Genomic DNA, 18,527 nt, shown 5'->3' with positions numbered 1-18,527 from the left:
AGTTGCTGCAACTAGAGAAAGTCCTTGTGCAATAATGAAGACCCAGCACAGCCAAAAATAAAGTCTGAGGTGCATACATTTGATTGAGTCTCCAAATGATTTTGTCATTGTCTTTGACAATACACCTTCTGACATAAGGAGATAACATAATAGACCACACAGAGAATTGTGCTTACCATAAAATATAAAATAATCTGCTCCTTACTGCCTGGTATTCTTCTAAATTATTCCTGAAAAAGTCTAGAAAATAGCAAAAAATATAAATGACTAGATAGTGAATGGAAACTATAATTAAAAAAAAAATTATTTGGCCACACTCCTCAGTATGCAGAATCTTAATTCCACAGCCAGGGATAGAACCCACAGTCCCTACAGTGGAAGCACCAAGTCTTAGTAACTGGACCACCAGGGAAGTACTGAGACTATAAGTTTCTACCTTCCAAAACCCTACAACTCCTAACAAAATTATTTTGAAATGCTGCTGCTCCTAAGTCGCTTCAGTCGTGTCCAACTCTGTGCAACCCCATAGATGGCAGCCCACCAGACTCCCCCGTCCCTGGGATTCTCCAGGCAAGAACACTGGAGTGGGTTGCCATTTCCTTCTCCAATGCATGAAAGTGAAAAGTGAAAGTGAAGTTGCTCAGTTGTGTCCGACTCTTAGTGACCCCATGGACTGCAGCCTACCAGGTTCGTCCACCCATGGGATTTTCCAGCCAAGAATACTGAAGTGGGTTGCCATTGCCTTCTCCGATTTTGAAATAGGAGGCATTAAATACATGTTTGTTGAATTAAAAAGTATACATCTCTTTCCGCAAAATAGCTCTTATTTTTTTTTAATTGTACCCAATTATTTGGTACTCTGCAAGTCAAATATTAAAGATTATTTAACTATTTTTAGATTTTGTTCTAAGCAAAAAGAAAAATGTAGGAAAAAGCATGTCTTAAAAAAGTAGAAGTACATCATTGTCAAAATATAATGTCACTCATTATTTTTCTTTCCAAATATCCACTTGACTTCTTTGACTCTTGAGAGTTCCTTGGACTGCAAGGAGATCAAACCAGTCAATCCTAAAGGAAATCAATCCTGAATATTTGTTGGAAGGACTGATGCTGAAGCTGAAGCTCCAGTACTTTGGCAGCCTGCTGGGAAGAACTGACTCATTTGAAAAGATCCTGATTCTGGGAAAGATTGAAGGCAGGAAGAGAAGGGGATGGCAGAGGATGAGATGGTTGGATGGCATCACTGACTCAAGGGACATGAGTTTGAGGAAGCTTCAGGAGTTGGTGATGGACAGGGAAGCCTGGCGAGCTGCTGTCCATAGCTGAACTGACTTTTTGACAAATATTTTTGAGTGATGTTTTCAACAGTAGATCTTGGTGCCCAGACACGAGCAAGTATACAGAGGTCTTGGTGGACCTTTCCAAGAACTACTGGGGGACTTCCCTGGTGGTTCAGTGGTTAAGAATCTACCTTGCAATGCTGGGGGCATGGGTTAAATCCCTGGTTGGGGAACTGGAATCTCTTGTGCCACAGTGCAACTAAGTTCATGCACCACAACTACTGGGCCCACAGGCTACAACTAGAGAATCTGTATGCAATGAAAGATCCCACGTGATGCAATGAAGATTCCTGAGTGCTGCAACTCACATCCAATGCAGCCCAAAAAATAAATAAGCATTAAAAGAAAAAAAGAACTAGTGGCTTTAGGTGGCTTTATTAGTAACTTTTGAGTCTCCTAAGAGATAAGGTAAAACCACTTTCTTGCACACCATGATGGTTAAGTCACAGGTTCAACTACATCAAGCACCAAATAACTGACCTCCTTCCTCCCAGTACCATGACCTATACGAATCCTGTGGGGTGGAATTCAGAGACTTGTGCAAAGTGTATAGGTGTCCTCAAGCCTGCATTTCTCATTCTTAGCTGAAGGTAACATTCCCCACAACACCCAAAAGCATATCAGTCATTTGCTCTCTTCCAGTAAAAAATAAAATACACTCACATTAATGGATCACAGTTTTATTTTGAAACTGTTCTCAACCCCAGTTCGTATGCCCAATGGACACACAGGGTACCAAATGAACTGAACCATCAGAGTTCAGACCAGAAAGAGGTTTAATGCAAGGGCCCAGCAAGGAGTATAGGCTGATTGTGCTCCAAAGACCTGAACTCCCTGATTTGGGGAGTTTGGGGAGAAGAGTTTTTAAAGACAAAATTTAAGGTGTGACTTTCTTTGGATTGGTTGGTGGTGAGGAAACAAGGTAGATTCTTAGACTCTTTTGCTCAGCTTGAAATTACCATGCTCCACTTTGGTGGGAGTCTTAGTTCTGTAGAACTAAGATTGCATCAGATTGTTCTGAATATCCATTGAGGAGAACCTAGGACTGCTTTTTTTTTTTTTTTTCTTTTTTTAAAAATGTATTTATTTTTTAATTGAAGGATAATTGCTTTACCGAATTTTGTTGTTTTCTGTCAAACCTCAACATGGATCAGCCATAGGTATATATATATATCCCCTCCCTTTTGAAGCTCCCTCCCGTCTCCCTCCCCATCCCACCACTCTAGGTTGATACAGAACCCCTGTTTGAGTTTCCTGAGACATACAGCAAATTCCTATTGGCTATCTATTTTACATATGGTAATGTAACTTTCCATGTTCCCCTTTCATACATCTCACCTTCTCCTCCCCTCTCCCCATGTCTATATATCTATTTACTATGTCTGTTTTTCCATCACCGTGCTGTAAATAAATTCTTTGGTACCATTTTTCTAGATTCCGTATATACGCATTAGAATACGATATTTATCATTCTCTTTCTGACTCACTTCACTCTGTATAATAGTTTCTGGGTTCATCCACCTCATGAGAACTGACTTAAATGGGTTCCTTGTTATGGCTGAGTAATATTCCATTGTGTATATGTACCACAACTTCTTTATCCATTCACCTGTCAATGGACATGGCCTCTGCTTTTTTGATACACTATTTTTTCTTGACTACCTTTTCTTTGTTTCCATATTCCCTTACTACCCTAACTAGTAACTGTTTAAATCTGCTCTTTGGAACTCAGGGATCTAGGAAGCTGAGGTGTTTTTTCCTACAAATAAAAAATGGGGAACACAGAAAGGCTTTTGTACCTGGGAAGGTCCTGCAGGGCTCAACTTGGTTTCAAAATCATGTCCCTCTAAAGCTAAATTCTATTACCAAGCTTGTGATTAATCTCTTTATCCCGAACTTTATTCCTTTTATTGTCCCTTCTGAACCTCAGCCCTGTGGCAACTGAACACTAATCAGAGTCAGATGACTAAAATCGCCATTGTCAATAACATTATTAACGTACTAAAATTGCTATAATAGTCAAGATCATTAACATACAAACTCAGGTTGTTTCTCCAGGGCATAGACACCCCTCCCCCCCACCCCCATGTTCTGAGAATTGTAAACTGGAAACATCCTGACTCCTAAAACTGTGATTTAAAAATGTGACAGAAACATCAAAAACAGTGATTAACCCCAGCCATTTTGTTCTCCTTAAAAAAGAAATCCCTAAATCAAAGACAAAGATGAGGTGGATCTGAGATTGATCTCCCACTCCCTTGCTTGGCTTCCTGCAGTCAGTGCTGTACTTTCCTTCACCACAACCCTCATCAGTAGATTGACTTTGCTGTGAGTTGGGCAAGTGGACCTGAGTTCAGTATGGTAACAATGTATGTTCCGAAAGTTCTCTTAGTTGCTCAGTTGTGTCTGACTCTGCAACCCCATAGACTGTAGCCCGCCAGGCTCCTCTCTCCATGGGGATTCTCCAGGCAAGAATATTGGAGTGGGTTGCCATGCCCTTCTCCAGGGTATCGTCCCAACCCAAGGATCGAAGCCAGGTCTCCTGAATTGCAGGAGGATTCTTTACTGTCTGAGCCACCAGGGAAGCCCAAGATGGTGATAGTCACCTTATTAACCACTGAAAAGTTCTCTGAAGTTGTGTAAGTCTTCATTTTCCAGTCCTGGGAAGTGTATTTCTAAGTGCTAAACACTGAGAAGATCTTCCTAAGCATTATATAAACCTCAGAATGTGTGAGGAAAAGAGTGAGAATTTGACTACATGGAAGCGTGAAAGGCACCCTTAAAACATATTGGAACAACAACAAAAAAATCAGACAAGGAGTTAATATCCATATTATGTAAAGAGGTGGCTCCATGGGACCTGTTCAGGAAGGATGTCCATGGTTAGTTGTTAGACGTAGAAGCAAAGTTCTAAGGCAGTTACATGAATGTGCATAGAAAATTACAGTCAATATGGCAGCTATCTCTGAGAAATATCTCTAGGAAGCAGGATAGGATGAGGCTAAGTAAAGAGTGAATAGTATCAATTTTACTTTATAAACATCCATATTTTTTTAGATATTTGTTTACAATAATCACAAAGTACTTTTATAATTCAATACAGCTATAATGTGTTAATAATAACTAAGTTTGGTAGAGAATTCCTAGAGTATTAATGAAATGGATTTCCTCATTTAATCTTTATGACAATGCTGTGAGTAAGGTATTATTATTGTGCCCTTTGTATATATGAGGAAACTGAGGCACAGAGAATGTAGGTAACTTGTGACAGAGCTCATAAGTAGATGGCTAAAAAGACATTAAAATATATAAATGGCAAAGAATGCAATTCAGTATCCTAAAAGGAACCACAGTTACTATTCTGTGTCTTAGAGAATAATTTAAAAGTAAGTTTTAATTAAACAAAATTGAACTGGAGCACACTGAACTCATAAGTTATTTTTTAAAAGCATTATTAAAATGCTAAAGCAGATACAGTCCTGTACTGGCTATCTGTGACACAAATCCTTTGGATGTTTTAGAAACGTCCTGGCATGTGCTATAAAACCCCCCCATCGGAGTGTTTCATTGTTAACACGGTCTGTTTAAAGGACAAGAGAGGAAAAATCACTAACCAAGCATAAATGAAGAGAAGTATGTAATTACAAAGAGTAAATTCTCCAGACCAATTGATGTTGAAAATAAAAATGTAAACACATTCTTTTTATTGGGTTTATTATCTTAAATTAGTTCCCTCCTTTGTTGTGAGAGAGGCATGGTGCTCAATTCATGTGTCCGCGAATTAACTGCTGACTCCAAGAGTCAGCAATCCCACAGCTCCTGATGATCCTGTTCTATAAAAAGGAGGTAATAAAGCCCATCTTCCCCAAGGGCCTCAACGCAATGTGGGAAAAACACTCTCCCTTTGCTTTCAAAGCAATTGTCATGGCTCCCACCCTATTCTCTGAGAGAAGGTCTTACCTACTGTCTGCTGCTAACATCCGGTTACAAATACCCAGTATCGGGAAGATCTTGGAGCAGACTGAAATCCACTACTTCCAAAGAAGACAGTGAGCCAGGCGTTCCTGAGGTTTCAAAGGGCAGAGCCAACCTCTCAGGTGAAATGGGAGGCTACCTATTAGGTCATATCTTTTGTCATGCTTTGTAGGTGAAGTCGGAGAAGGCAATGGCACCCCACTCCAGTACTCTTGCCTGGAAAATCCCATGGGTGGAGGAGCCTGGAAGGCTGCAGTCCAGGGGGTTGCGAAGAGTCAGACTCGACTCAGCGACTTGACTTTCACTTTTCACTTTCATGCATTGGAGAAGGAAATGGCAACCCATTCCAGTGTTCTTGCCTGGAGAATCCCAGGGATAGGGGAGCCTAGTGGGCTGCCATCTATGGGGTTGCACAGAGTTGGACACGACTGAAGCGACTTAGCAGCAGCAGCAGCAGCAGTAGATGAAGTTCCACCATTTGAAATACCTTTGAATCCCGTGGAGCTCCTCCCTCAGAATGAAAATACCCTCCCATCAACTCCTGTAAACTCTCCACATGGGGCATATGGGCAGTCAGTTCCAAGTTGAATCATTGGGAATAATGCCCACAAGTCCAGAGGTGTGAAGGGCCTCCCCACAGACCATCTTGCCTTGGGTCACACGAGGATCCCACGGGCTCTAGACGTTCTAGGTCAGTGTGTCCCAACATAAACAAGGTCAGGCTGACAATCGACTTTCCAACCACATGGAAACCTCCAGCTTTGACTGGCTTCCCTCTGAAGTCACCTCCCTCCCCACCTGGGAACAACAGTTCCCCAGCAAATAATCACCAAGCAAAGCCAACTGTGATTAATGGCATCCTTCCCCTTCTAGTCTGAGGCCCTGGAGAAACACAGAGCTGGGCCTGGGCAGTGCCTAGATGCAGGCACAAGCTTTCCAGATAGGACACTTGGTGACTTTTCCTTCCTCTGAACTGAAAGACTGGCTTTTTGGTTTTTTTACAAGTCATCTATCAGTCTTTATTTATTATTATTATTTTTTGTCTGTGCTGGGTCTTCGTTTCTGGTGTGTGGGCTTCTCATTGTGAAGGCTTCTCTTTTTGAGGAGCACGGTCTCCAGGGCATGCAGCCTTCATTAGTTGCGACTTGTAGGCTCTAGTGCACTGGCTCAGTAGCTGTGGCACACGAGCTTAGTTTCTCTGAGGCGTGTGGAATCTTTCTGGACCAGGAATTGAGCCTGTGTCCCCTGAATTGGCAGGCAGAATCTCAAACATTGGACCACAGGGAAATCTCAATTTTTTTTTTTTTAGTTATATTGTCACTACAGACTTCCTAATCCTTTCTACAGAGAATGAGTCAATATTCTGCTCTGATTAAGGATCTTTAGGGGACTTCCCTGGTGGTCCAGAGACTAAGACTCTTTTCTCCCAACGCAGGGGGCCTGAGTTCAATCCCTGGTCTGGGAACTAGATCCCACATGCCGCAAGTAGATTCTTCCATGCCGCAAGGAATATTAAAGATCCCACATGCAGCAACTAAGACTCAGCACAGCCAAATAAGGAAATAAAACTAGATTTTTTAAAAATGATCATTAAGTCCTCAACAAGCATGCCTTTCCCCGTCTACAAAAGAACTCACTGCGTCCACATTCTTTCTCTGGGCACGTAGCCTATCATCATCTAAGCTCCAGCACTGCCAAACTAAAGGTCATTCTCCCCAGTCTGGGTGGGAAGAAATTTTCATAACAGAAGAACATTAATGCACATTTAATCTGTAGCGTGCATGGGACTGGGGGACAAGAAGGTGGGAACTAGCAAATTGCAGACGTTTAGATGTCTACTGTCCCACAGTCAACCAGCCAGCTGAGAGGCAGACACACCCCACATATCAGCTCTTTCAGAAAATCACCTCAGACATTAATATTAATAGCAGTAGGAAGCATTAGGACTTTGAGCTCTGAACATAGGTTTACTCACCCAGCCATGACACAAAAGGCAGCAAGAGCCTGTTCAGATTGAAAAGTGATAAGATAAACTAATTGCTAGCCTTCTTCTAATAGTTGTCCCTAACGTTCCTCCCAGAAGTTTCTGAGTTTCTCTGCCTCTCTCTGTGGCTGACACCACTCACCTGTTTTACTTGACAAACAATGAATTAGACATAATATTTTTCATGTAAGTTAACTGCTTCCTGTTGACGGGTCCTTCTTTTCCTCCCTCCTTCTGGATCTCCAGGGGAAAAAAAAGGTCTTTTTTTTTTTTTTTTTTTTTGCCCTCCGGATCTTAGTTCTCCAACCAGGGATTGAACCCAGCCCCAGCAGTGAAAGGACCGAGTCCTCCCAAAACAGTTCTCACAAAGATGGAGTTGAATTATAAAGAACTTCTTTCCCCCAGGAGACAATAGAAAGTCAAACAACTGTTTTCAAGGACTGCCAGGGAAAGTCACTCAGGGAACACAATGGCTCCTTTGTAAATTCACCGTCAGGAACAGCACTCACCCCAAGGGTCTGGTCTCACCTCACACTTCCCTGGTCAGTGAAGGCTCCTCCCTTTCATTTCATCTCTCTCTCCTCTTCCTCTCAGCTGCTAACTTGCTTCCTAATCCTATTAAACATCGAACCCCATCAAGATCCATGCCACCAGCTCCTCTTTCCCTCCATTTAACAAGGAAGTTGCTGACAATCCCTTGTCAGTCGTTGCCTGGTCCTCTCTCCGGAGGTTCATAAGATGTCACCCTAGCGATCTTCCCTTTCTCCCTTCTCCCTTTCTCTGATCAGTTTGCTCCCTCTCGACTGGTCCTTTACATCGATATCTATGTATCCATTTTTTAACCTGTAACTTACATAATACATGTTGCAAACATTTTCTCCAAGTTTGTCACTGGTCTTTGTTTATGATGTTTTTTGTTTGTTTGCTTGTGTATTGTTTTTAGCCATGCAAAAGTTTATTTTGTTTAAAATAATCACATTTACAATCTTTTCTTTTACTGCATTTAGATTGCAAGTTAGAAATATATTTCTCTACCCTCAAAATATGAAAGAATTTACACACATTTTCTTCTGGAACTTGCATGCTTTTCTTTTTACATTTAGATATCCAGTGCATTTGGAATTTATTCTTGTATATAATGAAATATGGATCCAATTTTATAATTTCCACACAACTATTTAGGCATCCTAACACGATTTATTAAAATGATATTTTAATATCTTTGTATTAAAAAGATTTGAGAGACTTGAGATGCCCACCTTGTGTGTGTGCGTTCAGTGGCTCAGTGAAATCTGACTCCTTGCAGCCCCATGGACTGTAGCCCTCCTTTGTCCATGGAATTTTCCAGGCAAGAGTACTGGAGCAGGTTGCCATTTCCTACTCCAGGGAATCTTCCCAACCCAGGGATCAAACCCTTGTCTCTTGCATCTCCTGCATTGGCAGGCAGATTCTTTACCACTAGTGCCACCTGGGAAGCCCAAGATGCTCTTTATCATATTCTAAATTCTGTATTTGAGTCTATTTATAAATTGTGTTTGCTATATAAATGGGCTGAATATACAGACTATTCTTGTGTCTGCCATAAAAGCAAAGCAAAACCAACCAACCCTCAGTCCTATATTCTTTTCTAGCTTTTGCCTTAGCTCTCCCTCCCCTCACAAACTTTTAAAAAGAATTTTCCATACTCTGTTTCCATTTTCTTACCATTTACTCCTCAGTTCCCTCCAAATCTGGCTGTCACCCTCATCATTCCATCAAAACATTTGAGCTTGAGTCATTGCCATGATGCAAAATTCCATGGAGAGTTTTCAAGCCTCATCTTATTTGACACTGTTGAACACTCTTTCTTTGAAGCACTCTCCTGATTGGCTTTCAGGCCTCAACTAGCTCCTGGTTTTCTTCCTTCTTCCTCAGCCAGTTTCTGGTCCAGTTTCTTTTGCAGGTTTTATGCTACCCTATCTGGCCTTTCAGAACTGATGAATCAAAAAAACTCACTTCTTACCCCTTTCTACACACTCTCTCTAGGTGCTCTCCTTCCTGCCACAGTTCCAGTTCTAACCAACCCACAGATACCTATCTCCCCAGTTTTCACTTGTAAGTGGATCCAAACACATTTCTCCAACTCCCTTTATGACATTTTGACTTGGATATTTCAAAGACATATCAAAGTCATGGAGAAAGATCCATTTCATCTTACTCTTATCTTCAAATCTGGTTTATTTTCTCCCTATCTCACTGAGAAATATCAGCATCTGTCAGGTGAAGAAACCCAGGTGTCATCCTTGACATCTCTTTTCTTACATTCCAGATCTGAACCATTGCCAAGTCTCCCTAAAGACATCTCCTATCTACTTCTCCCCACAGCAGGTCTTACTCTGGGTTATCCTTACCTCAGAGATGCATTCCTACCATAGCCACCAAACTGGTCTCCCTGCTTCTGACTTTTACCTCTATCCCCTATATTTCACTCTTCATTCAACAGTCAGAGAAATCTATTTGAAATCACTTCACTTGCTTTCCATTGCCCTTAATATAAGCCAAAATTGCAACACAGTTTGGCCCCTCTTTACCTCTCTTGTCTCCCGTTACATCACACTGCCCTCCTTTTGCTCCCTGAGTGCCACTGAGCAAGCTGACTTCCTGGGCCTCTCTTCTTTTCCTCTATTGAGGGGCCTCGCCTTTTCCAGGCCACCCCCTGCCTCCCTTCCCCATCGCAGCACCTTCCATGCTCTCCTGAACTGGAATCAATGCTCCCATTATATCCTCTCTGGGTACCATGCACATTTTCTTGGAAATGTTTTAATCATAGTTAGCATTTTATGTTTACATGGGAGATTTATGTTTAATACCTGTAAGGACAGGACCACATCAGTCATTTGTTTCCAGTTTATCCTAACATGTACCTCTGGGCCTGACATGCAGTAAATAAATGAACGAACTTATACTCTAATTCTTTCAAAGATTTTATTTTCTACACTTTAAAATTTTAAATTGGAAATTCCCTGGTGGTTCAGTGGTTAGGATTCAATGCTTTCACTATGATCCCACAAGTTGCATGGAATGGCCAAAAACAAACAAACAACAGTAACAACAACAACAAACTTTTAAATAAGGTTTTGTTTTCCAAGATGTTTATTTAAAACAAGGGATGGCAGCCAAGTGTGGAATCTGATATTATGGCTAGGATGTTGGGAATCAGAAAACTTGAGTTCTAATTCCAATCTAACAAACTTCTATGGTGAATTGGCGAGGGGGGGGGGGGGGGGAATTTAAATACTGCATACTTCTCCAAAGCATGCAGAATATGGCTTCCTTGCTTTTATATTCATTATGTTTATTGCTTTTATATTCCTCTCTCCTACTGGATTGTCAGATTCTTAATGGTATATCTCATGTTTTACTGGTTTCTGTGTCTCCATGGTGTCCATCACTTCAGTGCACATAGAAGATGCTCAATCAATGTTGAATAATTTAATTAATAAAATGTAACATAGCATGGCATGATTGTTAATAGCACTGTGAAAATAATGCAGGACTAAAGATAGTTGAGGAAGGATCAAGGAAAATTCCATTGTAATTTAATCAGAAGTAAAATATAAGGAAAATTGCCTCCAATATGATAAGCTGTTGGAAAGAGATTTGAACAAGCAGAGCTGATGTCAGGTCAAACCGTGGGTGTGTGTTCAAAAAATACATTAGAGGAAGCTTAAACAGGAAGTTGAGGAAGACAGAAGCATATGGAATTGACAGAATATCAATGTAGGTGAGAATCTCCAAGAGACCAGGGAGTATGGACAATGTAGAAGTAACTTCAGTTATATATAACAGGAAGTTTACTTAGAAGATTTTCTTCATGCAAATGAAGTCCAGAGGCACTGGTATGGTGCTGATATATTGGCTCTATGATTGCCTGGGACCAAAATTCCTTCTGTCTTACTGCTTTGCCATCTAAACATACAGGCTTCCCCCTCACTATCCAAAATAGTTCTTGGGTACAAGCCATTGTCTCTGCATTCCAGCCAGGGAGAAACAGGAAGAGAGAAAGATAGCAATGCTGAATCCTTTAAGGACACTTGTGTGCCTGTGTGCTAAGCCACCACGTATTCCATTAGTCATATAACCACATCTAGTTGCAAAGAAAGCTTGGAAATGTAATCTTGGAAATCCACATACTCAGTTTAAAAGTTAGGGAAAAGAAATAAAGGGGGTCAAAAAACAGTCTCTGCCCCAGCATGTTATCAGAGGAACTAAAAAAGGAATTTGTATTGCAGGGAATGAAATTATGAGAAACTTCATGGATTGAATGAATGTTCGCATTTCTGTTCCCTACACACTGACTGCCAAGTGCTATACAGCTGCACAAGCAGTGGCCAAATGAGTGATCATGGAGACTTATGTGGATCTCAGCATCCCAGTTAATCCCACACTGAAGCCTGATCAACACCCTCCTTCACTCTCATAGAAGCTATTCCAGACCTTCACCAATCTTTTAACTGTTCTCCCAACTCTCTGACCTTTGTCAACCTAGAAGAAATGAACATGGGTACCTCAGTTTTCCATCCCCATATCTACAGCCTTATCTCTATCATTCACCCCCAAAACACTTATCCTTCAGGTGTTTTGTTTGTTTTCTTTCTTTCTTTATTTTATCATGCCCTTTCTTCTGGTCAAGATAATTCCTGCCCCTCAGGAACCTCTCTCTATATTGCAAAGATCTTGAGATGGAGAGGTTATCCTGGATTATCTTGGGGGAACCAGTGTAATCACAAGGTCCTTATAAGGGGGAGGTAGGAGAGTCAGAGAAGGAGACAGAAACAGAGGCGAGAGAAAGACAGAGACAGGGAGAGAGAGTTGAAGATGCTACTCTGCTGGCTTTGGAGATGGAAAAGGGGTTACAAATCAAAAAATGCAGGCAGCTCCTTGAAGCTGAAAAAGGCAGAGAAAGAGATTCTTTCCTAGAGCTTCCAGAAGGAATTCTGTCTTTCTGACCCATTTTAGACTTTTGACATCCAAAACTGAAAGGTGCTAAGTTTCTGTTGTCTTAAACCACTAAATCTGTGGTAATTTGTTAAACAGCGGTTGATGCAAACCACTGTGGTTGTTTGTTTCAGAAACGAAACAAGACTTTTGATAAAAGCAATTGGGGAAAAATTCTTTCTACAAATATTTACAGATTGAGATTGGATCAACATGACAGGAGTTTAAATGAAGCCCTGGACAGTGACTTCTGGCAGCAACACATGAAGATATGGAGAAGAACAATCTGAAATTATTGTTGGAAAACCAACTTTCCTTCTGCTTAGGTCACAGCCACTCACATTGAGTATAATATAAATATACCACATTTGACATGTGAACTAGTTAAGCTTGTTGTAACAGGCCTGGACTGCATTTATGTAAATCAAAACAAGCTTTAAATTTGCCCAGGAGTTTACTGACATTTCTGACCCTAGATGTATGATGAATGCCAAGTTTCAGTAGACTATTCAAATCTGAGTAATACTGTGAAAATGGGCATGCCTAAATGCTACAATTCCCCACAACTAAAAATTGAATAATTTACTTTTTCATAATCTGTGTTGGGGTATATGAATAACAAGATTCTATTGAGAAATGTCTGAATCACATCTTTCATTTGCTTTTCAGATTGACTTGCCATTTGGCTCCACCCTGCTCTATGCCCTGGGAGGCTAGCCAAACATAGATTAATTTCATAGGCTCCCTGGGCTTCCTTGCCTTCTGGCTTGGGAGTTGCAAATGAAGCTTATGGCCAAAGGAAGTAAGAAAGGTGAAGAGGTGTTCTTCCAGCTTCCTCCCAAATTATCTAGTTCTTATTTACAACAGATTTTTACTTCTTGATTCAGAGTCTGCTTCTGGGGAAATCCAACCTAAAACAGAATGGTATCAGGGAACTGTCCTCATCTTCAGGGTGGGCCCCAATAATTGTGCTTATACTACTACTCATAGCTAGCTGGATGCAAGCTACACCCATCAGATTCTCTTTCCTGGTAAATTGGTATTGGAGAAGAGAGGATGTTGGTCAGTGTCTACAGGAGGCTGGGGTGCCTGCATGTGAACTCAGGAGTTTTGCAAAGTTGTAGTTTATCAAGTGGATAGAATAAGCAGAGAAAGGCAGAGTGTAGGGTGGCGTGGGAGGCCAGGAGAGACACAGAGAAGAAAATCCACCTGAGAATCAGAGAGGAGAGATGCTTTCTGTTCCAGGCTTCTTCCCTTCCTAAAGCCTTCCTTTATCCACATTCAGCTCCTGATCAGTAAATTATGCTGATACAGGTGTAATATAGGTATAAATTCCACTTTGTGTCTTAAGTTAGCTCAATAACTTCTTTTTTTTTTCCTTCTTCTTTTGGCCGTATTGCGCAGCATGCAGGATCTTAATTCCCCGGCCAGGGATTGAACTCACATCCCCTGCCTGAATTGCTAGCACAGTTTTAACCACTAGACTACCAGGGAAGTCCCTAGCTCAAGTAACTTCTATACATACTCATACATACTCAAGTAACTTCTATACATACTACAAAGAGTCAGTTAATCCAGAAATCTATTTAAAATTACACCCACACTCTCAGTGAACCAGAAAGTTCTGCTCCACTACCCAGCCTGTTAAGAATTTTCTGAAAGCACAATGATTGTTAATCTCCCCACAGGTGAGTGAACAAGTCTTCAACTACCCTCAGGCATTCACAAAACCTGACCTGAAGACCTGGCTGTTACATAGAGCAAGATGATTGTCATCCAAGACAACCTAGAATGGAACAATTTATTCCCTAATTACTCTCACTGGAGAAGCACCAAACTGCCCCAGATTTAGTGATATGTGGCAGGAGGAGGAAGTTGGAAGAGGTCAAACAAGCATGAGCAGGAACAGACTGACACCAATTCTGCAAGTCCCCAGCTCCCACCTGCTGCCTGCCAGGGTTCTGAATCCTCAGCCTCTCTATCTGTAACTGGGCTACCTGTGTTTGGATGTCACAGGCAGCCCTCCATATGATGTTCTTTTGGGGGAGCAGCAGTACTCTATTCAAAATGTATCCTCTTTCTAGCAGCCTATCATAGTTCTTAAAAGTTTCCTTATTGACTTTGTGCTTTGGTTAAGATATTTCCTTATTGACTTTGTGCTTTGGTTAAGATATTATTTCCAAGATATCACTGCTAAAGTATGGATATTCTGTAAAAGTACAGAAAAAAAGACTGAAAATATAGTCATTACTGATTGTGCTCTGCCATTCTGGGTAGACCATGGAGCAGCTCAGTGACCCCAGGCTTTGTGACCAAGATCCTCACTGCCGCTCCATCCCCCATTCACACAGCTCTGTCCCACTGAGGTCCTGCCACCTCTCGGGAAATCTTGCATGGGCAGGGCCTAGCTCTATCTCCTCTTCTTCTCCCAGTGAGAGAATGGAGTTGAATGTGATCAGAGTGGGGAAATCCAACCTCATCCTCCACCTTATCCTGGAAAAAGAAAACCTCTTTTGGGAATCCCCTGGTGATCCAATGGTTAAGACCCTACACTTCCACTGCAGGGCACATAGGCTCAATCCCTGGTGGGAGAACTAAGATACTATATGCTGTGCAGTGCAATCAAAACAAAACAGAAATAAACAAAATGACAACAAAAAACCTCTTTCTCTTCCCTCTCTGGGACAATTGATATAATGCCGCAGTGGACTGCCTCTTCTAACGTTGGAGACTGGGGAATGTCTTCAACCCCTATGTTCCTGGTCAAAGGAACCTGAAAGCATGTCGCTGCTGTTCAGGTAGGGAGGCAGCAGGAAGATTTCTTTTCATACTTTTTGGTGATCAGGAAAAGGATTGCACAAAAGAAAAAAGCATTAAAGTATTTTAAACTTGTTTGAAATTAGATTCATTCATTTGTTGAACAAGGATCCGTTAAGTGCCTACTCTAGGCATTAGGAATACAAGAAACAGGTTCCTGCTTTTGTGAAACTTAGATACTAAAGGAGATGGGTATCGCTCAAACAGTCACACCAAGGTAGTGTTTCCAACTATAGGCGATTTTGCCTTCAAGCGGACATCTGGGAATGTCTGGAGACATTTTTGTCACAACTGGAGGCTAGGAATCCAGTGACTAGAGGCTAGGAATGCTGTTGAACATCCTCTAATACAAGGAGCAGCCTCTCCATAGAAAGAATTATCTGGCTCAAAACATGAGCTGAAGCAATGATGAGAAATCCTGTACTAAGGCAGTTGTTTTCAAAGTGTGGTCACTGACAGGCAGCATCAGCATTACCTGAAAACTTGTTAGAAACACAAATTCTTAAGCCCTACCCTAAATCTACTGAATCAGAAATTCTGGGGTAGAAGGCACCATTATGTGCTGTAAGGAGCCCTTTCAAGGAGTCTGATGCACACTGTCTGAGAAACACTGAATTAAGGAATGAGAGAATCTATCATCACAAAATGAGGCAAATTTTGTGATGGAAATAAGAAAAGGAAAAGAACTCTGGACCAGTACAACTCAAAAAGTGGTTTACCCACTACTAGCAGCATTAGCATCATCAGAGAGCTTATTAAAAATACAAAGCCTTGGGCCTCAGCCTAGACCCACTGAATCATGGGGAGATGTGTAGGGGCTAAATCAAGAAAATCACTGGAGGCCGTTCTAAGTAACTAAGACTTTACATGAGGGAAATTGGGAATCTCTGAAAAATTCAAGTTCAGGCAATAAACATGAATATGTTGGAGAAAAAGATCGGAGGTAGGAAAGCCAGTTGGGAGGTTAATGTGGTGGCTCCATGGGCATGTGAACCAAGGCAGAGGCAGCCGGGATAGAATGAAGTACATGAGAGAAAGCCTCAGGAGGCCGAGTGCAGAGGATGTGATGGCTGATTGGATTAGGGCATGGCAGTGTGTCAAGAATTCTTTTGATTGCAAGTAACAAAAACTCTCAAGATAGAACGGCTTTACAAAAGGAGAGTTTATTCTTCTTTTATAACAAGTCTACACTGAAGCCACTGCTACCTTTGGTTTGTGATTTAACAATACCAAGGTTGGTGTCCCTGTGATTCTCTTGGTCTTTCCTTAATACGTGTTACCTCATGGTCACAAGATAGTTGCTGCCTCTCCAGATATCTTGTCTGTGTTCATGGACAGAAGGAGGAAATAAGAAAGACAGAGTTTATTCCTTTTAACAAAAAAGCAAAAGTTTTTGCAAAACTACTTGCAGATTTCTATGTATTGGAGTGTTAGAAAGTGTTTATCATCAACATCTTCATAGCAGAGAAGTTTTGGGGTAATTGGTATTAAGCTCTGCAACCTATAGTATCTAAAGGGGAGAAAGTGAGGTAGGAGACAGTGGGCCTCTGGGCCAGACACCTGGTGGTCATCAAGTGGAGTAAAACTGAGCCTTGTTCTTACCCTGGGGCTTCCCTGGTGGCTCAGATGGTAAAGTGTCTGCCTGCAATGTGGGAGACCTGGGTTCGATTCCTGGGTCAAGAAGATCCCCTGGAGAAGGAAATGGCAATCCACTCCAGCACTCTTGCCTGGAAAATCCCATGGACGGAGGAGGCTGATAGGCTACAGTCCATGGGGTCACAAAAAGTCGGACACGACTGAGCGACTTCACTTTGTTCTCACGCAGTGACTCCAAGGACAAAGCTAGTGGCAAAAGCTGAGCCCTGCTAAAGCAAAGAGATAAGGTGCCCATTCCTGAGGTCAAAGAAGACTTTCCTGTCTGCACATGCACAGGAAGGCTTCTTGGCCGTCAAAAATGAAGGGGGCTCCCACCACATAATAAGTGTGGGCTTGTACCCATAGGTCACTACAGTGAGATCCATCTTAGCAAAAAGTTATGCATGCAGCTTAGGGAGGATCCACAGACCAGTCAGGTGTGAAGAAAGAAACAAGTGGCCAAGGCTAAACAAAGACCCAGAAGGACTGTCCTGTGCAAGGATTTACATCCCCTCTGTACCACACTCTTCCCCACCCAGGATGTGTGTCTCTGCCTCGTGTCTGACTTACGGCACTCTTCCTCCCAGAGAGGAGGCCCACACCCTTTCTCTCTGGGTATGTATCTCTGGCCTGCTTCTGAGTTCAATAAACTGTTTTCCTGTGTGCTCTCCCATACATTGTGCTGTCTCTAATAATAAACTTCGTACCTGTTTTTACAGCTTTAGCCTCCTTGAAATATTCTTGCTTTCAAACAGGGGCAAGAGCCAGGGCCACTTTGCTTCTAGCCTCTAGCCCCTGGTGGCCTACTGGCTAGGACTCTTGGTTTTCATCCGGGTTATCCAGGTTTAATTCCTGGGTAAGGAACTAAAATCTCTCTTCAGAAAGATCTTCCCCCTCACTGCTCTCCCTCTGTGATCAAAAGGATTAAACTAGAATGACTCTGGCTTGAGTGAATGGAGGGACACTGGCACCATTCCCTAGCCTAAGCAAGACATGAGAAGGAACACATTTGGAATGAAAAGAATCAACTCTGCAGATTTCCTTTGCCAGGTAAGAACACATATTCAGAGGTCTTAGGGAAAAAGACACCCTCTTTGAGGGTCATAATTCCACCTATCACATTGTTATTTATCAAGAAAATAACTTTGATATTACAATTTATAAACATTCCAAACTAATTAAGGAGGAAGGGACTTCCCTGGGGGGCCAGTGTTTAAGAGTCTGCCTGCCATTTCAGGGGACATGAGTTTGATCCCTGGTCTGGGAGGATTTTACATGACTTGGAGCAACAAAGCCTGTGTGCCACAGCTACTGAACCTACTCTCTAGAGCCCATGGGCTGCAACAGCTGAACCTGAGTGCTGCAGCTACTGAAGCAAGCACCCCCTGGAGCCTGTGTCCCACAACTAGAGTAGTCCCTGCTCACTGCAATTAGAGAAAGCCCGCATGCAGCAACAAAGATCCAGCATGGCCAAAATAAATAAAATAAACAAACAAAAACGAAGAGCTCTATCACTCTATAAATTTTCAAGTGATCGTAGGAATCCCTTTGTTGTTTGCATCTACCAGCTGAAATTTACAGAGAAGGCAGTGGCTGAGAAAGCACTGACTGCCTCCCAGCAACTCACCAGAAGTGCTTCTCCTTTTGGAGTTGAGAATGAATCTGGAATAGAGTTGGTGCCAGAGTAAGTAGGAAAAGAAAGTGGAGCAAGAGAAACTGGGGCAGAAAACACTCTTTCAGCCAGATGCAGAGAACAGTTGCGTTGAACCTCTAAACAGGTAGAAATTTTGGCTCTGGGA

General features: G+C 41.9%; 1 protein-coding gene across 1 annotated transcript in view; it reads right to left on the bottom strand.

Annotated features, from left to right (window-relative positions):
* The window catches only part of SHLD1 (shieldin complex subunit 1), a 171,402-nt gene that overhangs the window by 126,283 nt on the left and 26,592 nt on the right, over positions 1-18,527 (bottom strand). The window lies entirely within an intron of this gene.

The sequence above is a fragment of the Bos indicus genome, chromosome 13, assembly GCF_029378745.1.
Source record: "Bos indicus isolate NIAB-ARS_2022 breed Sahiwal x Tharparkar chromosome 13, NIAB-ARS_B.indTharparkar_mat_pri_1.0, whole genome shotgun sequence".
NCBI lineage: Eukaryota > Metazoa > Chordata > Mammalia > Artiodactyla > Bovidae > Bos > Bos indicus.
This window is presented reverse-complemented; position numbering and strand designations above follow the sequence as displayed.